Here is a 13,840-nt window from a genome sequence, read left to right as displayed (position 1 = left end):
AGGCCTATATAGGACAAGGAAAGATTTACTGTATGTTATGTTAGGCAGCCCCCAGCAGCCATCTTTGTAGTATTTCCCAAGGCATGTTTTACATTACATTACATTTTTGGCCTGCATAAATAATATCAATAAATTAATATCAATGGCAAGCAATAAAGTTTGATATAATTGTTCTATGCATAGGGAGCCAAACTCCATTTTCTGTTGGTAAAATTAGTGACATGAAGGCACACAAATAATGAGTGGAAATATAAGATGTGCACCAAACTAACCAGCCTCCTCATATTTACAGGCAACTGGATCCCAGATTGGAATGATTGTGAACTCAGTCTCTAACATCGGTGTTGCCCTTATAATTGCTTTCTACTTTAGCTGGAAACTAACCCTGGTGATCATGTGCTTCCTGACATTTTTGGCCCTGTCTGGGGCTCTGCAATAGGGATGTCGCGGACTGTTCTGCGGCGAACTTGTTCGCGCGAACATCGGCTGTTCGCGTCCGCCGCAAGTTCGCGAACGTCGCGCGACGTTCGCCAATAGGCGTTCGCGTCAAAATCGTTCGACCATTTGGTCGCTAAAATCGAACGATTTTCGTTCGATTCGAACGAAAATCGTTCGATCGAACGATTAAAATCCTTCGATCGTTCGAATCGAACGATTTTCGGATGTTCGAAGTTCGCGAACTGTTCGCGAACTGTTCGCATTTTTTGCCGGTGTTCGCGAACGGCGTTCGCGAACACATTATCGGCGGTTCGCTACATCCCTACTCTGCAAGCCAAGATGCTCACAGGGTTTGCGAATCAAGATAAACATGCTATGGAAGCTGCTGGAAGGGTAGGCTTTATTTGATTGTTTTATAAAAGAACCAACTAACACTTCGACAGACCTATTAATATTACAATACCATATACAAGACAAACTGACTTAAGCCTTTCACCTGATACTGTATACTGATCCAAGCTAGATTATCTTTTTTGTGGACAGCAAACTTCTTTCCATGATAGTAGTGGTCTTCTGGGTAACCACCCTACTATTCAAATTCAAATTGTGGGATTCTTAGGGTAGTGTCACATGGGGGGAATATTTATCAAGGGTCGAATATCGAATTGAAAATACTTTGAAATTCGAATTCAAAAAGACCAACCGAAGTGAACTCAAAGGTTTTTTTGGGTCGAAGAGGTCCGTATTCAGCCGTATTCTAATCGTATGATAGAAAGAATACCGAATTTCCCCCCCCAAAAAAATTTTGATTTCTTAAAGACCACCAATTGACTCTAAATAGGTTCTTGGAGGTCGCCCATAGGCTAAAACAACGCTTCGTCAGGTTTTAGATGGCGAATGGTTGACGTTGAAGTTTAAAAGAGACTATTCCCTAGTCGAAGTACACAAAAAATAGCTTGAAATTCGAAGTTTTTAACTTCGAAAATTCACCTCGACCTCTGATAAATCTGCCCCGGAGTGTTTTAATCACTGATACCATTAGGTGGAAAATTATAGAAGTCAAAATGCTGTTCTCCATCTCTTACCTCTGTAACCATAATAAAATATGGTGTATGTAGCAAACTTAACAGTGACAGGTGGACTTCTGCTACAAACACAGGTATAAACTGCAGTTACCTATGCACTGATAGGAATAGGGTTTCACCTTTTCTTACTACAAACCTATATAATTGCTCTGATAAAAATGTAATGTCTTATCCAGAACTTAGAAAATATATACAGTAGAAGACCATGAATGACTACTTCTTGCATTTATCAATCTGACTGATGTAAAATATTAAAAGAACATCTGACTTCTTAGACTGTTAACAGACCGCTGACATTTTCTAGATATCAAGCGAAGCTCTGGGAAACATCAGAACTATTGCAGGAATAGCCAAGGAGAAGACCTTTGTGGATATGTATGAGGAACAGCTGGAGTCTCCATACAGATCTGCAATCAAGAAAGCCAATGTCTACGGATTATGTTTCGGCTTTGCCCAGTGTATTGTTTTCATTGCCAACACTGTTTCGTATAGATATGGTGGATATTTAGTAGATAAGGAAGGTCTTCACTACAGTTTTGTTTTCAGGTAAAACTTGTATAATATTACTATAAAACATATTCCTAGAATGTAGTGGTGGATGCAATCACTTTAATAATGGGACATATGTAATTGAGTGAAAACTTGAATGCACCTCCAAATTAGAGAATTAGATTGCAATATAATATGACAGTGAAGGATACAAAATGCCCAGGCACTGTGTTTACGGCGTTCATCTTATTATTAAGTGATATACGTAGGAACTTTGTAAAAAATATATCTTTTAAGTAAAATGTATCCTTAGTAATGAAATTTGGGCAGATGTCCATAACCAAGTATATCAATTTTCTGATATTAAAAGCCAAATCTTTTTCACATTTAGCGATGGTACCTAAATGGTATCATCATTAAGGAGGGTAATCATAGAAGCATCTACCAAATGATGAAGATGCTTCTAACATTTCACTGTAAATCAGATGTCATTGCAGATCCTGTTCAGTCCATGAATGATTCCTTAAATTATATACATATAGCTGATAAGAAAACATTATAAAATATTATTTCGGTTTTGTCAAAATACATGTACTGTACTAGAGAATGACACATTTTTCTGTTAACATTAAGCTTGTAAGGGCTTGTAAGAGAGAACATTTTTGGCAGCTTTAAAGGGTGAGGTTCAACATTTAATGTAAAAGTCTGCTCTTTAGAGAAATCAGGACACAAGTAGCTCATAAATGTCATTTTCTACCTGGGGACTTAATTAACTTCCGAAAAATAATAGAAGGGTTTTTGTGTGGGTCTAATTTGATTGTTGGGAAAACCACAGTACTGCTGTCTCCTCTACTCTCCCTTTTCAGTATTTCTGCTGCAAGGTCGGTGATCAAGGTTATATTTAAACATTCAGGTATATAGATAGCCTGCCAGTGCTATAGAATTTAGTGGGTACGTCAGTTATAGTATATTATAAAGAAATCCTTATACCTAAGTATAGGAACTTATTTACGATTTGGTTGAAAAGCTGGTTGGGCAGTGTCTAAGCAATATTCTTTCTTTTGAGCCCATTGCTGCCATCTCCATGCCCAAGTGTAAAAGAAAACTTTCAATGAAAGACAAAGAAACTGTTTACTAAAGTTACATGACCTGCCTACATCATGTGTGTATTCTCTATGTACATTTTCCCACTCTGTTTTCATTAAACCCAGGGTGATATCTGGCATTGTGACCAGTGGAACTGCATTAGGAAGAGCATCTTCATATACTCCAGACTATGCCAAAGCTAAAATCTCTGCTGCTCGCTTCTTTAAACTGGTGGACCGCATTCCAAAAATTAGTGTGTATAGTGATCATGGAGAAAAATGGGTGAGTTATTGTGTAGTTGGTTATGGAGTTATAATGTTGCAGCCCAAGATATCTACTGATTATACTAATTGGTTTCATTTTCACATTTCACATCACAATACAAGGCTTTAACAAGAAAATCTGCATATAGTCATCATGCATTGTCATTTTTTTACAGACTGATTTTAAAGGAAGCATTGATTTTAAAGACTGCAAATTTACCTATCCAACACGTCCAGATATCCAGGTATTGAATGGCCTTGATGTTTCTGTGAAACCAGGACAGACCCTTGCCTTTGTTGGCAGCAGCGGATGTGGCAAAAGTACCAGTGTACAACTTCTTGAAAGGTTTTATGATCCAGACAAGGGCAAAGTGGTAAGCTTCAACTTAATGAACTGTATGTATGAAGTAACCCACTGAAATGAAAGAGGGATATTTACTATACCATTCAGACACATTACCACCAGAATCAAGGGGAAACAGACTAAGCTGATATTATTATTAATATAGAATGTATAATTGAAGTGGTAGTAAGGCCCTACTTCACAGTACTTAAAATCTTATTGGTCCAAAAAGGGTGTTATTAACATGAGGCCAGAGAGAAGGACAACTAAGCTTATTATTGGTATAGAATAAAGGATAGCAATGTTGGGATTGCTTACAGTACAGCAGATGTGCTTATGGAAGTTTATGACAATGAATAAATATATAATGAATAAAGTACCCCCTCTTGTAAATTATAAGGATATTATAAATTATCGAGGGGTTTCATGACCTAATAAAAACACGAAGCCGAGTGTTTTTATACAGGTCATAGAACTCCGAGGTAACTTCTAATATACTCATATTTTGCAACAGGGGGTACTTTATTTATTATAATACACAAGTTTCAGTGAGCCATGTGACAGAAATGACATCAGAACTCACCGTTTATAACTGATGACATCAGAACTCACCGTTTATAAGGATATAATTTATTCAGGATATTATACAATAAATTATATCTCACATTAATGAGCTAAATTTGGATGAAAAACATCACTGTATGAGAAGAGTCTATATATATATATATATATATATATATATATATATATATATATATATATATATATATATATATATATATATATATATATATATATATATATATAGTGTATTACTATTAATTTTAAACTACATTTGCTTACAATATTCTTTTACATAGTACAGTGTGTTACAAACGTATTCTGTTTGTTTTAACAGCTTATAGATGGGCACAACAGCAAGAACATCAATGTTGCCTTCCTTCGCTCTCAGATTGGCATTGTATCTCAGGAGCCAGTATTGTTTGACTGCAGCATAGTGAATAATATCAGATATAGAAATAATACTCAAGAACTCTCTATGGATAGGATCATTGAAGCATCCAAGAAAGCCCAACTGCATGACTTTGTCATGGGGCTTCCAGATGTAAGTTCATACCTACAGAAGTCAAGACCTCCAGTGGTTGGCAAAGTCTAAGCTCATCACTGGGGAACATTACAGAACCACTTCAGAGGGGAATTCACAATTTTTATTGGACCCAACTGTATCATTTTTAAAGTGTGAGATATATATCTAGTAAGGACATCAATATCTCAGTTATTTAAACAACTTGCTTCATAAAGAAAGATATCATCATGAAATCTATAGATGCTGGTGGTTGTCCAACAATGTATGCACATGTTATCCTAAACCTTCCTAGCTGCTGAAAGTCACCCAGGCCCCAAATGATTTGATCTCTAGCAACTACTCCACAGGCCTTACTCTGTAGAGGTCTGGGAATCGAGAAGAGCATAAGCCCAAAATACCTTCTCAGACAACCACTCCATAGGATAGACAGCAAACCAATTTGTAAAATGTCAAGTTTTAAGTTTGAACTAAAATAGGCTGTTGTATCTAATATTTCTTTCCATGTTACAGAAATATGATACCAATGTTGGTGCACATGGGTCTCAGCTTTCTCGTGGCCAGAAGCAACGGATTGCTATTGCTCAAGCAATTGTCAGAGACCCTAAAATTTTGCTGCTTGATGAAGCCACCTCTGCTTTAGATACAGAAAGTGAAAAGGTAAGTGTTGAATAAACCCGCAGAAAGAATTCAGGCAGAGACATTCTCATCGGTATTATGCCACATGTTGAGCCACTTTCTGCATCACTGCATTTCTCTTTATGCTCAATGTATTGTATTTCAGTCCCTCTACTGAAAGCCCTTTTTAATATGTCTATGTGTATTGTTTTGGGGGGACTTAATTGTTTTTCCATTTGTTCACCTGTCTCTTTTCACCTCTACAATGCTAGACTTTAATATAACTCTCATCTGCTCTGCCATACCTTTTTGAAAATGAATAAATAGCCTCCTTAATTGCCCAGGTGTAGTGTGCATTTAGTAAGCACCTGCACCCCAGGGTAAGCTGCAGTGCCATTTGCCATATATGTTTGCACTTTGCACATTGTGTTCCTTGTTTTACTACATATGGGAGTAAGACAACAGTTTACAGGAAATGGAGAAATTTAGGCACGATTTAAACTCTCCAAATAATTTATTAGCAATACAATGAATTAGATGAATGTTTTATAAATGTGAATATTAGCTAGATATGGTAAAATAATAAAGTTGATGTAATATGTATTGTGTCTAATGCTATTTATTTATATTTAGACGGTTCAAGCTGCCCTTGACAAAGCAAGGGAGGGACGTACTTGCATCGTCATTGCCCATCGCTTGTCTACAATTCAGAATTCAGATATCATCGCTGTCATGTCTCGAGGAATTGTCATAGAGAAAGGAGATCACGAAGAACTTATGGAGAAAAAAGGGAGCCTATTATAAACTTGTTACAACTGGAGCACCAATTAGTTAATGGTTCAATTGAGACATAAGCTTTGCTGGAATACACTGATGTATTTTAAGTGTTTGCTCAAATGGGATGAAATCCAGTGAAGGATTGTATGACATCTACTTTTAAAGCTCATTTTCACACTGACTTTTATTCACTCCATTAACTTCTACCTTTACCAGCGCTTTTAGTTAAACTGCTGTTTTAATCTGTTGTCAACACTTCAATACTGTATAATTAGCTGTTGCATGAGGCTACACGTGAAACTTCTGTAGTGTTTGGCATTAAAAACAGTTCAGAAGAAAATGTGGTCAAATCTTGAGGATACTTCTGACAGCAAGCTCAGCAGTTAGTGCAATTAGCTAATGATACTTGGAACAGTAATCCAATGCTTGTGGAAAATAAAGTCTTAATTCCATAGCTGTAGGAAAAGAAATGCAAGGGCTGTACTCATAAATGTTTATTGTATTATATTTATTACATTCATTGTGTGTACACAGAGTTTAAAAGTCACCTCTCGAAGTGGAGAATGGAATATGTTTTACTAGAGCAAAAAACCTGCACAAAGACACTTGTGAACTTTAATGACCACGTTTGGGTCCTTCTTGACTGATTATAGACCTCAATGACTTCATAAATTTTTACTACTCATCTGCTGCAGTCTATACAGGCCTGTCAAAAATAAAGTCTTAATTCCATAGCTGTAGGAAAAGAAATGCAAGGCTGTACATACAGTATAAATGTTTATTGTATTATATTTATTACATTCATTGTGTGTACACAGAGTTTAAAAGTCACCTCTCGTGGAGAATGGAATATGTTTTACTAGAGCAAAAAACCTGCACAAAGACGCTTGTGAACGTTAATGACCACGTTTGGGTCCTTCTTGACTGATTATAGACCTCAATGACAAAGTTTGCCAAATAGTTTTTGCGAACGTTCTTATAAAATTTTGCGATTGCAAAACTTTTTTTGCTACAAAATATTTAACGAAACTCCAGAGCACGTTTTAACACTAAACCTTTGCTTAGCGAAAATGCACAATGTAATATTCGCCAGCAACTGATTTTACATTGCAAGCAGTGCTCAACATTCGCAAAGTCGCCATTTTAAATAACGCTTGCGACTTTTAATTACATTCGCCCCTTAAGTCAGGTCTCTGAGGGCAGCAATGGAAGGAGAAGACAATGCAAAGAATTAAGTACAGGTTATATATGAGGAAGCAAGTGTAGACATACTTAAGGAGCTTATTTACGTAAGGAGGATTTAAAGCAAGGAACATTGTTTGATTTAACATTGGTTACAAATGTAATCTTGATGGATATAATTATTAACTCCCTTTCATATTACATCTTACCAACATACTACAGTTTGTAGAGAACTAATACCCGCTACCTTGTGCAAGTTAACTGTAACAAATAATGGGAATGCAGTTTGGCAAATGGCTAAGGATACCCTTATATTTTATACAAAGATAACACTGGCTCAATGTGTATGTTAAACAAGGAAATTTACAAACTTACAACGGTTTCATGGAATGCATTTGGCATTCAGAAGGAAGTTTTAACTCAGTGTGGGACTGTTTTTGTTTTTTCATGTATGTATTTGGGTAAATGTATATTGATAGTTGTAAATGTTCTTAATCATATGTGTGCAGACACAACAAAGAGGTTTTATTGAACTGAATAGAGCTAATTATGATAGATAGGTGATCTTATTATGTAGCACTTAATTAGATAGACATCATTTGTTTTCTGTGATTTTATATGAAATAAAGGACTGGCTTTACATTGTTTATTCAACTTTCTGGGGTTGGTAGGTTATTTCATGATTTTAGTTTGCCTCTTCCATCCATCATAATGTTTAAATCCACTGAAACACATATATTTTAATACTTTTTTTTAATAAAAAAAGAGTAGGCTTAATTCCTAAAGATATATATTATCAACATATTTTCCTGCTTATGTGTGACACAGAATTGAATACTGGATTCCTGTCTAGACGTGCTCTTCTGCCTATAACAGCCACCTTTGGCTTTGGACCTCAGCTACTCAGGTGCCACCAGGACTTACTGCACTAGCATCCAGTACTCCCACAGGGGCAGGCAAGGGAGCCAAAAGTATAATCTGTGGAAGGAGATGGTAAGGAAAGAGCTGGACGTCGTCAGTCAGGCCGGTTCAGACCCAGATAACAGGAGCAAAATCGTGAGTCAAACTCAAGGCCAAGAACCAGGAAATCACACTGAGGACAGTAGCAGGGAAGCAAGAATCAAGGAACAACAATTGCAGAAATCAGAGCACCAAGGCACAAGCAAGCTTGACCTATAACAGGTTGTGATTCAGTGCAGAGCAGTGGGTTTTATAGCTAGACTAATGGCTAACACCGATCACCTATGGTCATATTAACAACATGTTCAACAAGTCATGCCTACTTGGAAATACAGAGATACCAATAACAGTGAACCAGGACCATAACTGCCTGCTTATATAGAGCAGAGGAATAGGTGACTGCATAGAATCTCCATGGTCACTGGTTTAAATCCAGGCATAATGTTACAACAGGATCACTACAGGTGTGATGAGAGAATTGGGAACCTATCTGCTACTACTTATCTGTATGTCCCCCAAATTAGAGGTTGCCAAAATGCCCGTCATTCTACATGTAAGAAGAAACTCCAACTTCATACATCTGACACAGCACCAATTTCTAGTGAGCACCATCTGCCCCCACTTTGCATAGTAACTATACAACATTTTATCCATGGTCCATTAGGTGGAACAGTAGGTTTTACTGTTGCTTTTAGCTATAATGCTTCATTTCTTCCCACAATTTCAGCACCATTGTGGGCAAGCACAGTTTTGCATCTGATGCATCAAAATATATGCAATTCTACCACAGTTTTTAATGAATCAGATGCTACTGAGCCCAAAGTGCCTACAGAGGAATCCTGGAATTAATGCCAACTTGAATGCAGAGGTATCTCCACGCTACCAGAATGTTTAACCAAACTTTTATACATTTATACTGTACATATATTTATATAATGTAAATACAGGTATAATATCCCTTATCCAGAAACCTGATATCCAGAAAGCTCCAAATTATGGAATGGCTCACATAGACTCCATTTTATCCAAATAATCCAAATTTTTAAAACTGATTTCCTTTTTCTCTGTAATAATAAAACAGTAGCTTGTACTTGATTCCAACTAAGATATAATTAATCCTTATTGGAAGCAAAACCAGCCTATTGGGTTTATTTAATGTTTAAATGAATTTCTAGTAGACTTAAGGCATGAAGACCCAAATTACGGAAAGATCCGTTATCTTGAAAACTCCAGGTCCCGAGCATTCTGGCTAACAGGTCCCATACTTGTATATTTATTTGCAGTATAGATCCAAAGACAACTACTTTTCGGTAATGTGTCCAGAAAATGTTTTTGCACTTTTCCATGTAAATGTATAACTTTAATGCTATTTAGTATTTCTTAGAATTCTTGCAGTGATTTATTCATAAGAAGCAGATCTATATCTCAAATTGTACATTTTATCTACAACTGCAACTCAGTCTAGTTTGCCTCTGGCTTCAGGCCATTAGACACATTATATTTAACAGGATGATTATTACATCATAAAACTAAATAAGAAATATATAATAATGCACACAAAGGATGAAATTGGAAAGAACACTTGATAACAGTTATATATACATCATCTTGATTCTTTATAAGAATGTAGAGACAGGTTGTTCAAATTGTAATGAAACTGACGTAAATGAAGATAAGAATATTCTGCCCCAGATCAAGGGAAATGACAACAGAAAGTCTAAAATACAGCTCTTGAATAGTATCTCACATTAAACCAAAAATAGGCAGGAAAGATAAACAATGTTAAATTTAATTTTATAGATCCCCCTATGCAGCTGCTGGCTTTTTAAACAAGAAAGTAAAGAAACATACACTGCCAGTTTTAGAACAAAGTTTAAAGGAATAAGAAAAAAGGTATTTATAGAGATATGATCATTAATCACCAGCAGATAAAGTGCAGGGGATTTTTTTCCCCATTGATTAGTTAGACCATACAAATTTATTAAAAACTTCTAACCATGTTGAGCTATGGTTATAGGTCAACATAGATGATTTTTTTTTACAGTAAAACCTAAAGCAGAAAAAGAAAAAAGAAAAAAAGCAGAAATAAAAAAAAGAAGAAGAGTAACAGATATAGGGTTGAACTAAATCCAGGGATTCTGCCTTTTTCAGCTGGATTCGGATTCAGCCGAATCCAAGCACCTGGCTGAACCAAATCAAAATCCTTAAGATCATGTGATTTTTCATCAGACAAACCAGGAATTAAAACAGCATGCTGCATGCACGGTTCTCTTTGCCCCCTCCTGACCCTCATTTGAATATGCAAATAAGGGTTCAAATTCAGTTCAGTATTCAGCCAAATTTTTCACAATGGATTCAGGATTCGGGTGAATCCCAAAATCACTGATTCAGTGCATCCCTAAACAAATATAAACTGAGCATAGTTTCAGGTGCTATCAATTATGCCCATATAGTAAATAAGTTATGCAAATTAAATATGAATATTTCTACATTGAAACTGAGTCATAGGGTTAGAAAAATCCGAAGCTATGAAAATTGTGTTTCTATCAAGTGTATAATACCAGTGCAGTTGAAGCAGATTCCTGACTAGCCCCAACTGTGAATGCACCTGCAAGCTATAGGCCCAAAGTGGATACGAATGTGGATAGAAGATGGTGCTGAGAGACCCCACTGTGCTGCTCTGCTTCTTGCGCTTAGGATTCCCAATAGGAGCACTAATATAAGTAATACTAATATAGGCAATACACTGTGCGAGGAGGAGGGGGCTGTTATATCTCTGGGGGTTTAGTGCTCCTTTAAGGTGGGAAACAGCTGTAGTACCGGGTGGTGCAATCAAATGACTACACTGAAAGTAGCAGAGGAGTTTGCCAGTAACAAATGGAGACACAAGAAAAGAGATGTAGTGAAGTGCAGAGGAATGATGAGCTTTGAAGGTTATAGATTGGTCCTATTCTAAAATACCACCACATCATTCACAGTTAGTATTTAAAAAAAATACTCAACAGAATATAAGGATGGAAAATTATTCATTGAAATAATTATTTATTATCACTTCGGGATAAAACTCAACTCATTAAGAAAGCCCATCTACTGGGCCCACTGGTGCTTCAATCAGAAAGGCCCCTCTTGCAACCACAGGGGCACCCCTCCTGCATACCTCCTTATACCACCATCCCGTCAACTGATGCGGACGGGCGGCATTAAACTGGAGCATCAGCAGCATACAGGTGAACAGGTCTGGGCCGGCAGGTCTCAGTGGGTTTTTTCCAAGTATCCCACCGCCCAACCGACCCTGCCTGGACCTTAAGGGTGCAAAGTACGAAAAGCATAGTGACTCGATTCTGTTTTTTGCATTTTGCACCTTGCCAATATTTTGTTAAATGAGCTTACAGATCTTGACTTCAGAGTGTACTTGAATATTTTTCTGAAAATAGGTTAAAAAAATTAGCATTCAATAAACAAAATAGTTAGATTTGTGAAAGCCCCAGTTACATTTATGTATATATGGTATATAAGTACGGTATGTATATAAGTTTGGAGGATTGCTGGTTGGTTCCTTGGAGGAAACTGATTCGTCCAGTGAAACTCGTCAGGCTGGGATGACGTCACATCCAGGTAGAACCACGAGGGGAGTACACACACCAACAGGATCCCAAACAGCAACCCTCCAAATATATATATATATATATATATATATATATATATATATATATATATATATATATATATATATATATATATATCTTTTTGGTTGAAGTCTGAGGATGCACTGGAAGTAGAGAAAGACTTGCTTAATTGAGTACTACAGGCAATACCTTTTACCATTGGTTTGTGAGTAGGCACTTCGGCTGAATGGTGGAGGCTTTGTATTGAACACTAGTATATGACTATATTATGAACATCTGACTTTATACTCTATTTCTGGAAGTCTGAAAAGTAAAGGGGAAACATTCCTTTAAATATTTTCCATAACACTGGGTTTTGATTTAAAGGGGAACTCCACACAAACACAACTTAAGCTTTTCTGTGTTATGTCGGCCTCTTTATCAAATTTTGGTTTGAAAGCCGGAGTTCCCCTTTAAGTGATTGAAATTAATACACTATAAAATTTTTCTATTGCCATATGCGCTGATCTATTTTTGTATTGTGGGATATCATTTACAGCTGGGAGACTATGAAAAGATCAACAAGACAAAATCATCCCGAAGGACTAGCACTCACATTATTTGTTATGAATTACAAGGAGTTGTTGAAGGTCCTAGCTCTTCAATTACACAACTGTTTAACCTTTGAAGTATTATGTTGGGTTGAGGTTTCTTGCTTTGTCCATGACTTTTAGCTTGTACTGACTTCCTATTGCATTCTTGTAATATGCTTCACACTGCCCTGTATAACACCTGCTCCATAATCTAGCTGCAGTCAATCATGATCTATTCTCAATCTGTCCTGCTCCAGTCAGTCTTGTTCTGCAGCCACTCAGTCCTGCTCTAATTTGCCTTGTTCTAAGCTTGCTATGTCTTGCTCTACACTTGCTTTATCCATCTCTGTCTGTCCTGTTCTGTGCTTGCTCCATCCTGCTCCAGTCTCTTCAGTTATTTGCCTCCTTTGCCTTGTTCCAATTGTAGTTCCCTTTGGGTGCTGCTGTCCCTTGCCTGAAAGATTTACCACATTCCCCTTTAGAAACCCATTACAATAATATGTTGAAAGATACTGAGAGTTATAGCCCTGCAGCATCTCGGGACCCAAGGTTAAGAAAAAAATGTAACATTATGAACAACACTATGGGACGATTCACTAACTTCGAGTGAAGGATTCGAAGTAAAAAAACTTCGAATTTCGAAGTTTTTTTGGGGCTACTTCGACCATCGAATGGGCTACTTCGACCTTCGACTACGACTACGAATCGAAGGATTCGAAGTAAAAATCGTTCGACTATTCGACCATTCGATAGTCGAAGTACTGTCTCTTTAAAAAAACTTCGACCCCCTAGTTCGCCATCTAAAAGCTACCGAAGTCAATGTTAGCCTATGGGGAAGGTCCCCATAGGCTTGGCTAAATTTTTTTGATCGAAAGATATTCCTTCGATCGTTGGATTAAAATCCTTCGATTCGAAGGATTTAATCGTTCGATCAAAGGAATTATCCTTCGATCGTTCGATGGCACTATCTGCGCTAAATCCTTCGACTTCGATATTCGAAGTCGAAGGATTTTAGTTCCTAGACGAATATCGAGGGTTAATTAACACTCGATATTCGACCCTTAGTGAATCAGCCCCTTTATTTCTAGCATACAGTTAAAATTAGGAGAATTATTATGTTAAGAACCTCCCTGAAACATTAACCACCACTTTTATAATACATTTTTACAACATAAGGTGTGTTGTTTTTCTCTTTTTTTAACAGCTTAGATTTAATAATAAATATGCATCACAAAGTAGCACTATAAATGAATATTTGCCATTACGAAATAAATATAAACATTATGGGGGAATCAAAACAAACTAACCTAATTATCA

General features: G+C 36.7%; 1 pseudogene; it reads left to right on the top strand.

The window, feature by feature from the left end:
• Positions 1-7,249, top strand: part of LOC108701362 — a 45,347-nt pseudogene extending 38,098 nt beyond the window's left edge.
• The last annotated feature ends 6,591 nt before the right edge of the window (positions 7,250-13,840 follow it).

This window comes from Xenopus laevis, chromosome 9_10L, assembly GCF_017654675.1.
Source record: "Xenopus laevis strain J_2021 chromosome 9_10L, Xenopus_laevis_v10.1, whole genome shotgun sequence".
Lineage (NCBI taxonomy): Eukaryota > Metazoa > Chordata > Amphibia > Anura > Pipidae > Xenopus > Xenopus laevis.
Note: the sequence above shows the minus strand (reverse complement) of the source record. Positions and strands in the feature narration are given on the sequence as shown.